Here is an 11,767-nt window from a genome sequence, read left to right on the forward strand (position 1 = left end):
TTTAAGTGAACCACCTCAAAATAGTCCATGAGGTCTGTTGTTGAAACACCTAACTTTTGACTGGTTGACATGCTACACTTTATTTGACCTGGAGTTACAGTGAAAACCATTTCTGAAAGTCAAAGTTGCTTGACTGCTGTTTTGTTCAGAAACCAGAGGTAACAAAAAAGCTCTCATGTCTGTTAACATAACTGTCAAAGAATGCTTAAACCAATAGAGCTGAACACAAAAATACAGTTACAGCTTGAACTGAAAAGCAAAACCTAAAACTGGAGGCAAGAACAAACTCTTTATCTTCTGTGGATCACGCTGGCACTGAGGAGGACCAGTGACACATACTTGCTGTACCTTGCCTTTGAAGTCTTTGTCTTAGAACCAATGTATTAGAGCAATGATATTTAAGTACTATAATTCACAAAGCTTGCCAGGTCATCATCTCCAGGACACCCCAGAAAGACCTGTTATGCCACTGTGCTGTGTAAGGAAGTGAGGAAGTCCCCAGTGAGCCTAAAGAGGATACAGTGTGAAGCTGCATTCTCTAATGGTGGGCTCGTTTGGATATCATATATATATTAAAAAACAAACCAAACACCAAATTTGAGCTTTAGTAACAAGTGAGAGCACCCGGGCTGTCTGCAGAGCACTGTGTGCATTAGTCTTTTCCATAAGTAAATGATACCAGAGATCATGTCCAAGCAGAAAGGAGCAGACGCTTTGTCACACAGTTAGATGTGACAAAGATGTGACACAGTTAGATGCTTTCCTAGCAGGGCCCAGGGAATATTCTCTGTCTGCTTCTGTGCAGCAGGTACAGATTCACATATCAGCAGAAACACTCATGGACACAACCCACCCTGGCTTTTAAGACAAATCTCTTAATGCTGCATAGACATGTACATTAAAAATGCTTCAAGGTGCTAATCTAGAACAGCCTTTTGACATTTGTTCAACAAGAAAAGGTGCAATTTCTCCCTAACAACACAGCTTTGCTAGAATCAGATATTTCCCTTTCCTATTATTGCCATACTCCATTTTCTTTAGAGAAGCCTCAAGAGGCAGTAATCTAGTTTTGAACTATTGCCATTGACTCTCTTAACTTCCTAGATAACACAGCAGACTGTGATATTATTTTTATTTTAAATACATAAAAAGTGAGCAAAAAAAGCAAAAAGGTGTGGAAAATCAAGAACAATTTTGAGAGGACTGCAGTGACATTAGCTACTCTGAGCTTATCCAGCATGACTTTTTAAGCAACACAAATAGACACAACTGTAAATTTTGAAATTATTTCTCAGAGATATTCTGTAATCTGTTTATTAGATCTCTTTTCAATAATTTCATAGAAACAAAACATCTGTGAGTTTCTGTGAGGTTTTTTTTAATATATACCATTTGTTGGAGATTTCTCTTTTGACTGCTACACTGCTAATTGTATTCTGACATTTTGGCCTCATACATTTTTTCAAATAGTTTGTTGCAGCTGTGAATTTTCTGGCAAAGCAGAGCTTTGTGGAAAAATGCCAATTCTTTGTAAAGGTGGTGCTCTGATTATTTTATTTTATTTTATATTTTATTTTTTTATTTTTTTTAATCTTGAAATTATACTAATGCAGGTTTCTATCAAAAATGAGCTTGGCTTCCTGCCAGGTTATCTGATAAAAACCCCAGATCTTCTGTAGCTCTGGGAAGCTTCAATACATCAACTGCCTTCAAAGTAAAGGTATTCAGGCTTTCAACATCACAGAATCATAGAATCACAGAATGGTTTGGGTTGGAAAGGACCTTAAAGATCATCTAGTTCCAATCCCCCTGCATAGCCAGCGACACCTCACACTAGATCAGGTTTCTCCAAGCCCCATCCAACCTGGCCAATTCCAAGGATGGCGCAACTACAACTTCTCTGGGCAGCCTGTGCCACTGTCTCACCACTCTCAAAGGGAAGAATTTCTTCCTAATGTCTAACCTAAATCTACCCTCTTCCAGCTTAAAGCCATTACATCTCCTCCTATCATGCCAAGCCCTTGTAAAACTTCCTTCCCCAGCTTTTCTGTAACCCCTTCAGGTACTGGAAGGACACTGTAAGGTCTCACTGGAGCCTTCTCTCCTCAAGGCTGAACAGCCCCAACTCAGCCTGTCTTCACAGGAAAGGTGCTCCAGCCCTCTGATCATCTTCATGGTCTCCTCTGGACTTTCTCCAGGAGCTCCATATCCTTCTTATGCTGGGGGCTCCAGAACTGGACACAGTACTCCAGGTGGGGTCTTACAAGAGCTGAGTAGAGGGGGAGAATCACCTTCCTTGAGCTGCAGGTCATGCTTCTTTTGATGTATCCTCAGCTTTAGCACAGTCCAGAAATGTGCAGAGCTTTAGGGACAGGGTATTTAGAGCTACTCAAGGTGTTAAAAGGTTCTGCACTCCCCAGGAAATGCCAGATCTCTGGCAATGGAGAAATACCTCCTCAAGCAGCCTAAGAACTGAGTGGGACAGGGATTATGAAGAAGGAAATTCAGTCAAGAATGAAAGAAGTTCCTGATGTTAATCTGACCTGGATAAGACAGAATTCACAAACTTGTCACATCCTGAGCTAGAAAGCCCTGAAGTTTCCCTGTTCTTTTATTTATTACCACAACAAGTGGTAGCTTTCAGCTTTTTTGGAGTCCTGGAAATACCAAGGTGAGCTTCAATGTCCACAGCTCTGGTGCATTTCAGTCTCACAAAGTCCCTCAGCTTCTCAATACTGTTGTGCATGGGTGGTCTGAACACCCTTATTTCTATTCCACAGTTTGATTTTAGGCACATATGTAGCAATTCAGCCTTTAGTTTTTAAAGAAATGTCTCCTTAAAATAATGCAAAGGGAAACGGCAAAAAACAACAGTCCCTGGTGACTGATAAATTTCATTCTGAGGCATTATTTTCCTAATGTTTTATTATAATTGCATAAAATTTACATGAACATGAAATCCAGGGACGTGGGCTTTTAATAAACTGCTAACTTAAGTGTCATAGCAGTATTTGGGTAGTTAATGAAGGTGTTTATACAGCAAGTTACTCTGTTTCATTTCAGCAACTGTGCAGCACTACTTGCAGAGAGTATGACATGTTGCTCCCTTTATAGAGCAGTCTCCATATGTTCATTAAGGTGGAAAAAACCAGGGAAGCTAAACGCAGGTGTCAGCTGAAACCTGCAGAGGTTCACTGCTTCATTGGATTGTGCTTTCTTCTTTGATTTGCAATTATCATGCTTCTGGACTGCAGGCATATTTTGTCTGTTGTCCCTGGGGTGTCAGCATTTTGTTTATGTCGTTTGATTTCTTTCTAATTTTTTTAAAATTTTTTTTAAATTTTCTTTTTCCTTTTTAAGGGTTATGTTTTTTACTGACACGAAGAAAGAAGTCTGAAGGCAGCAAAGTATTCTCCTGCGTTCAACTGCCAAGGGATGACATATTAGGATATTTGCTTCTCTCCCTGTTTTTTAAAAGCACACAGTTATCTTTATGCTGAGGACCTTGAAATCTCTTGGGGACACCATCTTAAATGAGGAACTAAAACATTCCACTCTTCTCGTCACAATTGCAAATTGAAAAATAAGCACGTACACAACACATTCACTCACCTAACTGAGGGACTTTCTTTGGCCTGTATTTAATGACAAAATGCAGGTTTGGGATTTGTACAAGGTGCACTGCATGGGCCTGAACTACTGCAAGCATTCCAAAATAATCCAGTCTGGCCAAGTTTGAAAAAATCCTCTGATCGCCCCTCCTCCCTCTTGCCTTCTGCTTTCTCTTGGCTTCTGCCTCTCTCTCAATGACCTCACTACAAAGAAGTGAGCAATCTAGTGAGGCTCCTGCCATGACTTGTAAGGTTGGAAACCAGAGAAAAGCAGCTTAAAACCTTCTCTGAAGTGGACTTCAGTTTCTCATCTTCATGAGAGTGAGTGGTAAGAACAACTGACCTCTGGACAGAGTTGCCACATTATTTTTGTCCTCAAGCTGGTCAGAAATCCGGATGAGAGAGACTGTTTGCATATTGGCAAGACTTGTGGTGGTATTTGAAAGGATGTAGTTGTCATGCTTAACATTTCCATGTTGAGAAGCTGGTGCTCCTGCTGAGAGGGTGGAAAGATAGTAATCTAAAATCCTGGGGAGAGGCGGAAAGAGGTTTTTCCAGATTAACATTAACAGGAGCCAATGTGCTAACCAAAAAACCATGGAAATAGAGAGACGTGAATTTGCCATGGGTGAGTGAACACATTTTTTCAGGGTTCACTGTTATCTCACAGACTTCCTTCATCCTATACTGTTTATGGTGGTAGAAATGTCAGTACATCCCAGTAGATGCGTGTATCATCCTTTTCCTGGACATGGTAATAACAGTAAGGCTCATTTCTATGTACTCCACATGGCTTGCTTTTGAAGCTTCCCATTTCAAATCTTTTATATCAGCTTCATCTATAAACATGGGACTGTATTACATGCTCTCTTGTATATTTTTATATATATATGTGTGTGTGTATATGTCCTTTTAGTCTTTTACCACTCTGCTGACTTCCTTGACACAACCAAGAAAAGGAATTGTAAGAACTGTCCTACTGTTTCACCCTGTCAAGGTTTAACTCTAGGCCAGCAATTAAATGAATGACAAATGCTCCTATTAACCTCTCTCCCTTCCCAGAAAGGGAAAGGGAAGAGAATAAGGGGGAGAGACTTATGAGTTAGAAACTAACCTGTACAGTTTAAATGAAAACAATAATGATGAAAAAGAAAATAATGAAAAGTGTACAAATATATACCAAATTAAATTACTCCCTCCAGTAATGCTCACATCATCACTGAGGCTGCAGGGCAGGCCCTGGAAGATTCCCAGACTGGACTCCTGCACTGCATGTCAGATGGAAACTGGATTCAGGAAAGCATGGATCAGGATCAAAGGCAGAAGAATGGAAAGAGTCCTCTCAGCACATTGGCCATGGATGAAGAGACCTTGACCCTTGTGATCCCTTAGCTTTGTACTAAGTATGACGTGTACAGGATGCAGTACTCCATTTAATCAATTTTGGCTCTCATGTCCAGTCCACTCCTCCCCACAGGAGCGTTGCAGGTGTGTCCCCATTCCTCCCTTTCTTTTCCAGCACATAAGTTCTCCAGCACATAAAATTCTCTGGCAATAACTATAAACATTGAGCATTATCAGTCCTAGAAGCAGACACTGACTGCAAAACTTGCTGTTAATTTCTGAAAATGCAGTTAGTTAGAAGACACTTAACTGAAAAGTAAAATTACTAAAAAGAAACTTACACCATTAGCACCACTGTCCTGGTTTGAGCCAGGATGAAGCCAATTTTCCTTTTTACTAAATTTTTTTTTCCTTCCTCAAGCTTTCTTTTAACTAGCAACAAAAGCTGATTAGACAGTGGAATGTTTTTGTAACTGCTGGGTCTTCAAGGTCGCACCTTTACTCTGCTGGCTCAGACACTACGGGGAGATCTGTGACCCCCCTGTAGGAGGCTGGGTTAGACAGACAGCAAAATTGGCCAGAGATATTCCATTCCATATATCTACGTAAGCTCAGAGGAAGGTCAGAGATCACAGAAGACAACTTCCTTCCTTCTTCTTCCCTTCTCTTCTGTCCATGGCCAGTGTCCGGGGAGGACTCCGTCCATCCAGCACCGTCGACCCCCAGGCTCGAGCTCTCCTGACCCTCATCACTCTGCGCTTTCTCCAGCAGCAGCTCCGGGGTTTCTTGGGACTGTTCCAGCTCAGGGGAGTGTGGCGGGAGTTGCTGGGGGTGGGGGGAGGCGAGAGGCTCTTGCACATACCTGAACATATCTGTATATAATTGTATATATTTTCTTATATAATTAGTGTTTAATCAAAGCTGTGTAGTTTAGTTTTCAATCCAGCCAAGTGTCTCTCTTTTTCTCTCTCTCCTTCCCTACCTGGATGGGAGGGGGAGGGGATAGAGAGCATTGTTGTCAGACCCAAGTCAAATGGTGACAGCTTCTGTTTTGGCTCAAATTGGAACACACTCTCAAGTCATCTCCTTGTCCTAGATGCTTCATAAAAACATTCAAGAAGCTGAAACTTTATGTAGAATCCTACTCCTTCCTGAAATACTGTAGTCTTTTCCTAAGCTGATTTAAAGCTGAAGCTTCTAAGGTGCAAACATTTGCCTTGACCTTTATGTTATTACCAAGGAGGTAAGTAGGTGAATACATTTAAGCAGAGCAAAACTCAAGAACTTTGTTTATATACAGAGATCTGTTATGTTGAGGGATTCATGCAAATTTAATAGGGGATAGATTTGATAGCTCTGTTGAGATATAGATGTTACAATTCAGTATTCCAGTGTGGTGCTTGATTTGTGTTTATACAAGGTAACATTTTGCAAAAGGTTCTTACTGTAAAAAGCTGCTCTGCTGCCATGATGGGGGCATATTAATATGGGAATACTCTGTGTTGCAGCTGTTTTTTGCAATCATAGTCTTGCTCCTGATGTATAAACCCTCTGAAAGAAAATGATTAGACAGCTAAGAGATCTACATGCTAAACAGCAAAGGTTGCACTGGGCTACTCTATCTGTGAAGAGTTGCTTGATGGTAAAAAGGGCTCATGCACTAACCTTGGGAAATTTTCTTCCTCCAAAAATGAGTCCAGCCTGTGAAACAAAAGATCCAAGACTAGGTATTTTCTTCTTAGCAGTTTATCAACAACAACCTTGGAAATGATGGTTTCATAATGACAATTATACATTCAAGAATCACAGTATCACAGAATCACCAAGGCTGGAAAAGACCTTTAAGTCCAGCCTATGACCAACATCAGCACATCAGCCAGACAGCGGCACTAAGTGCCACATCCAGCCTTTCCTTGAACACATCCAGTGGGAACACATCCCACTTCCTTGGAAAGTCCATTCTGATGTCTAATCACCCTTTCCATGAGGAAGTACTTTCTAATATCCAAACTAAATCTCCCCTGGAGCAGCTTGAGGCCAGGCCCTCTTGTCTTGTTTCTAGTTGCCTGGAAAAAGAGCCCAGCCCCCACCTGACTACAACTTCCCTTCAGGTAGTTGAAGAGAGTGATAAGATCCCCTCTGAGTCTCTTTTTCTCCAGGCTAAACAATCCCATCTACCTCAGCCTATCCCTATAAGACTTTCCATCTAGTGACTTCACCAGTCTTGTTGCTCTCCTAACGAATGAACAAAGCTAATTTTCCTTATGAGGATCTTCGAAAGCAAACATTTTTAACATGATCTCATGGACATCTATATACTTTTTATTGTATCTTTGAAGACTTGCTGTGCCTCTGATTGTTGTTTATGCTTCTTGATATCTAACATCTCTGTTGAAAACATTGTTTTGATCCTGTGCTTAAAACTCTCAATTTTCATCTTGTGTGTGACTACAAATGGAGATTAAAAAAATCTGCAAGTTTGTTTTCAGGATATTTTTTATTTGGGACAACTTCTGATCAATGACAACTGCTGTTAATACAACGAAAAAAATACAGAAAATCTCTTTGCATGACAACATCTTAAACAGATTTCAGAAACACGAGTCACAGGGAATAGCATAAGCCAAGGTGCACTCAGGTATCTGTACTACACTTTCATATATACTTGTCTTCTTTAAAACCAGTGTTTAAAAACAAAGTGGCCACAGTAATTTATGGAGGAAACCCTGAAAAATTTTAAATCAGGATTAGTGTCTATTAACTACATTAATTTCTATTTGGCATTCAACCAAAGTGTCAGCTGAGCTCTTTATCCAGTAACTAGTGCTGGAGAAGGCACATGTACAGTATTGAGTGGAAAAAGGTGCCTAGAGTACTGCTGCCAAATACAGGCCAAAATCTCTGCTGGCATAACTCACAGTATTTCCAAGCCAGATCTTTCAGAATAACCCGTCTGTCTTGAATTAATTTTTTGTATTCACTTTTTAATAAGCAACTTTCCAAGCAATGAGGGTTTTTGAGCTGCATGAGTCCTATTAAAGTCAATAGGAGTCATGTGGCTAAAACCCTATGTGATGCTTGAATTTATTGGAAATTGGCATCTGGTGCTGAGAGCACTTTTATTGTTTGATCTTCCTGCCCAATCATCGCTTCCTGCCTGGTCATGTAGCCTCTTATGCTCCTGCTTGCTGGAATCTCCATGCCTAACATTTCTATTCCTTCCCCAATATCCTTTCACACTAAAAATAAAAGTGCTTCCTCTGTAGAATCATTATTGCCTCGTGCGCTTTTGTTTGGATTTTCTGTATGCAGCTGCTTTGTTCAGCCTGGGCTGTTGCTGAACTTTGCTGTTGGCTGCAGTGAATCATTGCATTGTTCATGCAATCAGTTACATTTGCACAATACTTGAGGATCTGGTTAGATGAAAGGTGCTCTGCAAATAAAAGCTGAGCTCCTTAACTTTTTATTCTGAAATGTGAGGGGTTAAAATGCTGTCAAGTGGGTCTGATGTCTTCGCTTTCATAAAAATGGGCTTCTAGCAAGTGTTCTTAATTATTACTTGATAATTTCTTGCTCCCCCAAAATGTTGTTATTCCACTTCCACTGAAATCAAGGGCAACATTTCAAGTGGTATGGGAGATACATGTTAACTCCAGACATGTTTTAACCAGGGTGAATATGACTGCAAAATACAGCCCTTGGAGCATTGCCGTAGGAATTGCTTGTCAAAAACAGAAAGCAGTGTATATTTTGTTAAAAATATCAAAGCAGCCTTTTGTTCCCTATACATTTTATGTTTATGTGCTTGTGGACAATTTGTTAATTTGTATATGTATGTGAAGGGTGGCCTCTTTAAAGCATAAAAGATTCTACTTATTTTTTTACTGTAAAAGTTAGGGCACGGGCCCAGATTACATCTGAGATGTGAAAAAAAATACTGCTTTCTCCAAGAATTACTGAAGCAGTTTTCAACCAAATGTAAAAAGAGACATTTTCACAAATGAAGACTTATCCCTTTCCCAAAGGTGGCTGTGAACATCTGAGTTAGGAAAAAAAAAAAAAAAAAAGCTTTTATTGAATAGCAAATATACTGGAGTTTACACATAGTTTTAAGAACACTTTATAGGAAAATTATTAGTGATGGAGAATTGTTCAGCCCTGTAATAAAGGAGAGAGGCTGTCCAGTATCCTGAAGAGGACAACACAATTCAGATTCTCAGGCACTATCTATTAAAAAAAATAATCTCAGGATTAAAAATCAAATCTATCAGGTGACACTAATCAAACACCTTGGGACTGTGCCAGCCAGCCTACTTTAAAGTACAGCTAAAGTAGACTAAAGATTATCTTCAAGGAAGACATTGAAGAGCAACAGAGCAATGATTGAATACAAAACTGTTCCTGGGATGGTTGTTGTTGAAAACCTCATTAAACCATCATATTTTGACATGGACACACTATGTAAAAGAGCAAGACAATTTTGCATTTATTCAGTCTACCAGAAGGAGTATTTTTGGTTTTACTTTTCATTGAGTGGCTTTAGTGCTTATCTAAAGATGCCAGAGATTCAGAAGCTTTATTTGTCTATGGGGGTGCAGCATTTGCAGTGCAAATGTCACTCCTTGAACATCACTCCTTGACCTCATTCCTTGGTGCTGTGCTTATAGATAAATGGGTTTTTTCCTTATGCGTCTTTTCACCCCCAGTGAAGTTAGTGGCAACTGCCGTGACAGTTTTTCATGGTTTACCCTGAAAAAAATGGATTGATGTCCTTAGTACATTTTACTTGTACGACTACTGCTGCCCAAGGTAAATTGCAAGTGTGTTTCCATTTGACAGGGTTCAAAATGACTTTTGCTCATTTTCCACAGGATTTTCTGTGGAACATTTACCATAGCTATATTTTTCGAAGGAGTTTCTTCAGATTTTCCACTTTTTTAAAAGTCTAGTGTTTGGCCTAAGAAATACTTTGTTATTAAACAAAGGATGCCAGAAACTGTCCAAGTTAAAATGAGTAACATGAGTGCACAAAAGTGCTGATTAAAATATTAGTAGTTTTGAGAAGATGAGTGGATAAGAGCCTTGTTTTTGGGAAACAAAACAAAACAAAGAGGCTTTTAATTAAAAAATAATATATCTGGAGTAAATCTGACCTGAGCTAAACTTGAACTGCCCTGGAAAAAGCAAAAAAACTGTGTCACACAATGAAACATCTAAACCAAGCAATCCCCCAGCTAAAAGATTTAACAGAAAGAGTTAGTTTTAAACTAAAGCAGACTAGTACTTTAATCTTTTTGCTTGATTTTCCTTTCAAACATAGTCATCCATTTAGCTCCCTGCTGTCCTCATGAAGAATTCCCTTATGATGAAATCAGGGTTCGGAGATTTATTATGCAATGAGCAGAGCAGGTTCAAGCTGATAAAGGCTTCCTGGGTGAGTGAAGGATGTTTAATGCCATGAAAGATACTCTTTAATGTGACGTTCTTGACCATTTATTACATAAAAATGTTAATCTGATAGTGTTTTTAATCTGCTTGTTATCAGCGGTGGCTGCTTGGTGTTAAACAGAAGATAAAAGAGAGAGCTGAAGAAGCAGATTTGGGGAGCACTCAGTTAACATGAAGGATACAACACATCTGCTTCCCATTTATCTGCTCTGGCAGAGTGAGGAGGAGAAGGCTTATGGCTCTGATAACACAGGAGCTCGGTGGACTGATTGGGCATGGGTGTGCAGGAGCTCAAAGGACACTGCACAGGAGATAAGCCGTGATAAGGACTGGGACAGTCATTTCCCAGGAAGCTGCAGAGCAGAGGAGGATTTTCTTTATGTGCCATTTCGAGGGGTGCTCAACTTACAAAATATTTAATCCCTTCTCGCTGATCCACATCCCCCTCCCGCCCCACAACCTGCTGTGTGAGCTGCAGCATTAATGAAACCAAACATGCTGCAGGTTTGCCTTTGTTTTGTGCCCTGGGCATGTCCCATCTAATGTATGGGCTGGTCCTCCCTACGAAATCTTGGCAGGCAAGAGACATTGGGACTAGTGCTAGTTTTCATGCATGCAGAAAGAATTGCTTGTGTAAAATGTAGCACAGTTGGCAAACTGGGCTAAGTCTCTTCAGGTGCTCAGGAGTTATTTGTAAGGGTGGCCTGGAGGAAAACACCATCATCACATCAGGTTTTTCTTTTGGTGAGACACTTGCACAGATTGCCCAGTTAAGCTGTGGAAGCCCCATCCCCGGAACTGTTCAAGGACAGGTTAGATGGGACTTTGAACAACCTGATCTAGTAGAAAGTGTTCTTCTCCATGCATGGGGGTTGAACCAAGTGATCTTTAAAGTTCCTTCCAATCCAAACCATTCTATGATTCTAAAAAGGACTAGAATAAAGGTCATCTCCATCTGCAAGACAAAAAGAAATATTTTTCTTGAGGGATTTGGATCGTAGTAAAGTTTTTTTTGATTTCTATGAGTTGACATGAACATTTGCAATCAGTAGAGTAGCTAGATAAGAAATAGATTGCCTATTTCAGAAGAATCATAGAATCACAGATTGGTTTGTGTTGAAAGGGACCTTGAAGATCATCCAGTTCCAACTCCCTTCCCATGGGCAGGGAAACCTCCCACTAGACCAGGTTGCTCAAAATCATTTACCTTTGGATGAGCAGGCTCAAGAGGGAAACCATGGTCAGAGGGAACAAAACTCTCAAAGGCAGAGCAAAACTAATGATATATCAAGTGTGTGTTGCTTAGTCAAACATTCATTTGCTGATCCACTCAACTGCATTTAAAATGTGTGCACTGGGGAGAT

The sequence above is a fragment of the Apus apus genome, chromosome 1 (genome assembly GCF_020740795.1).
Source record: "Apus apus isolate bApuApu2 chromosome 1, bApuApu2.pri.cur, whole genome shotgun sequence".
Lineage (NCBI taxonomy): Eukaryota > Metazoa > Chordata > Aves > Apodiformes > Apodidae > Apus > Apus apus.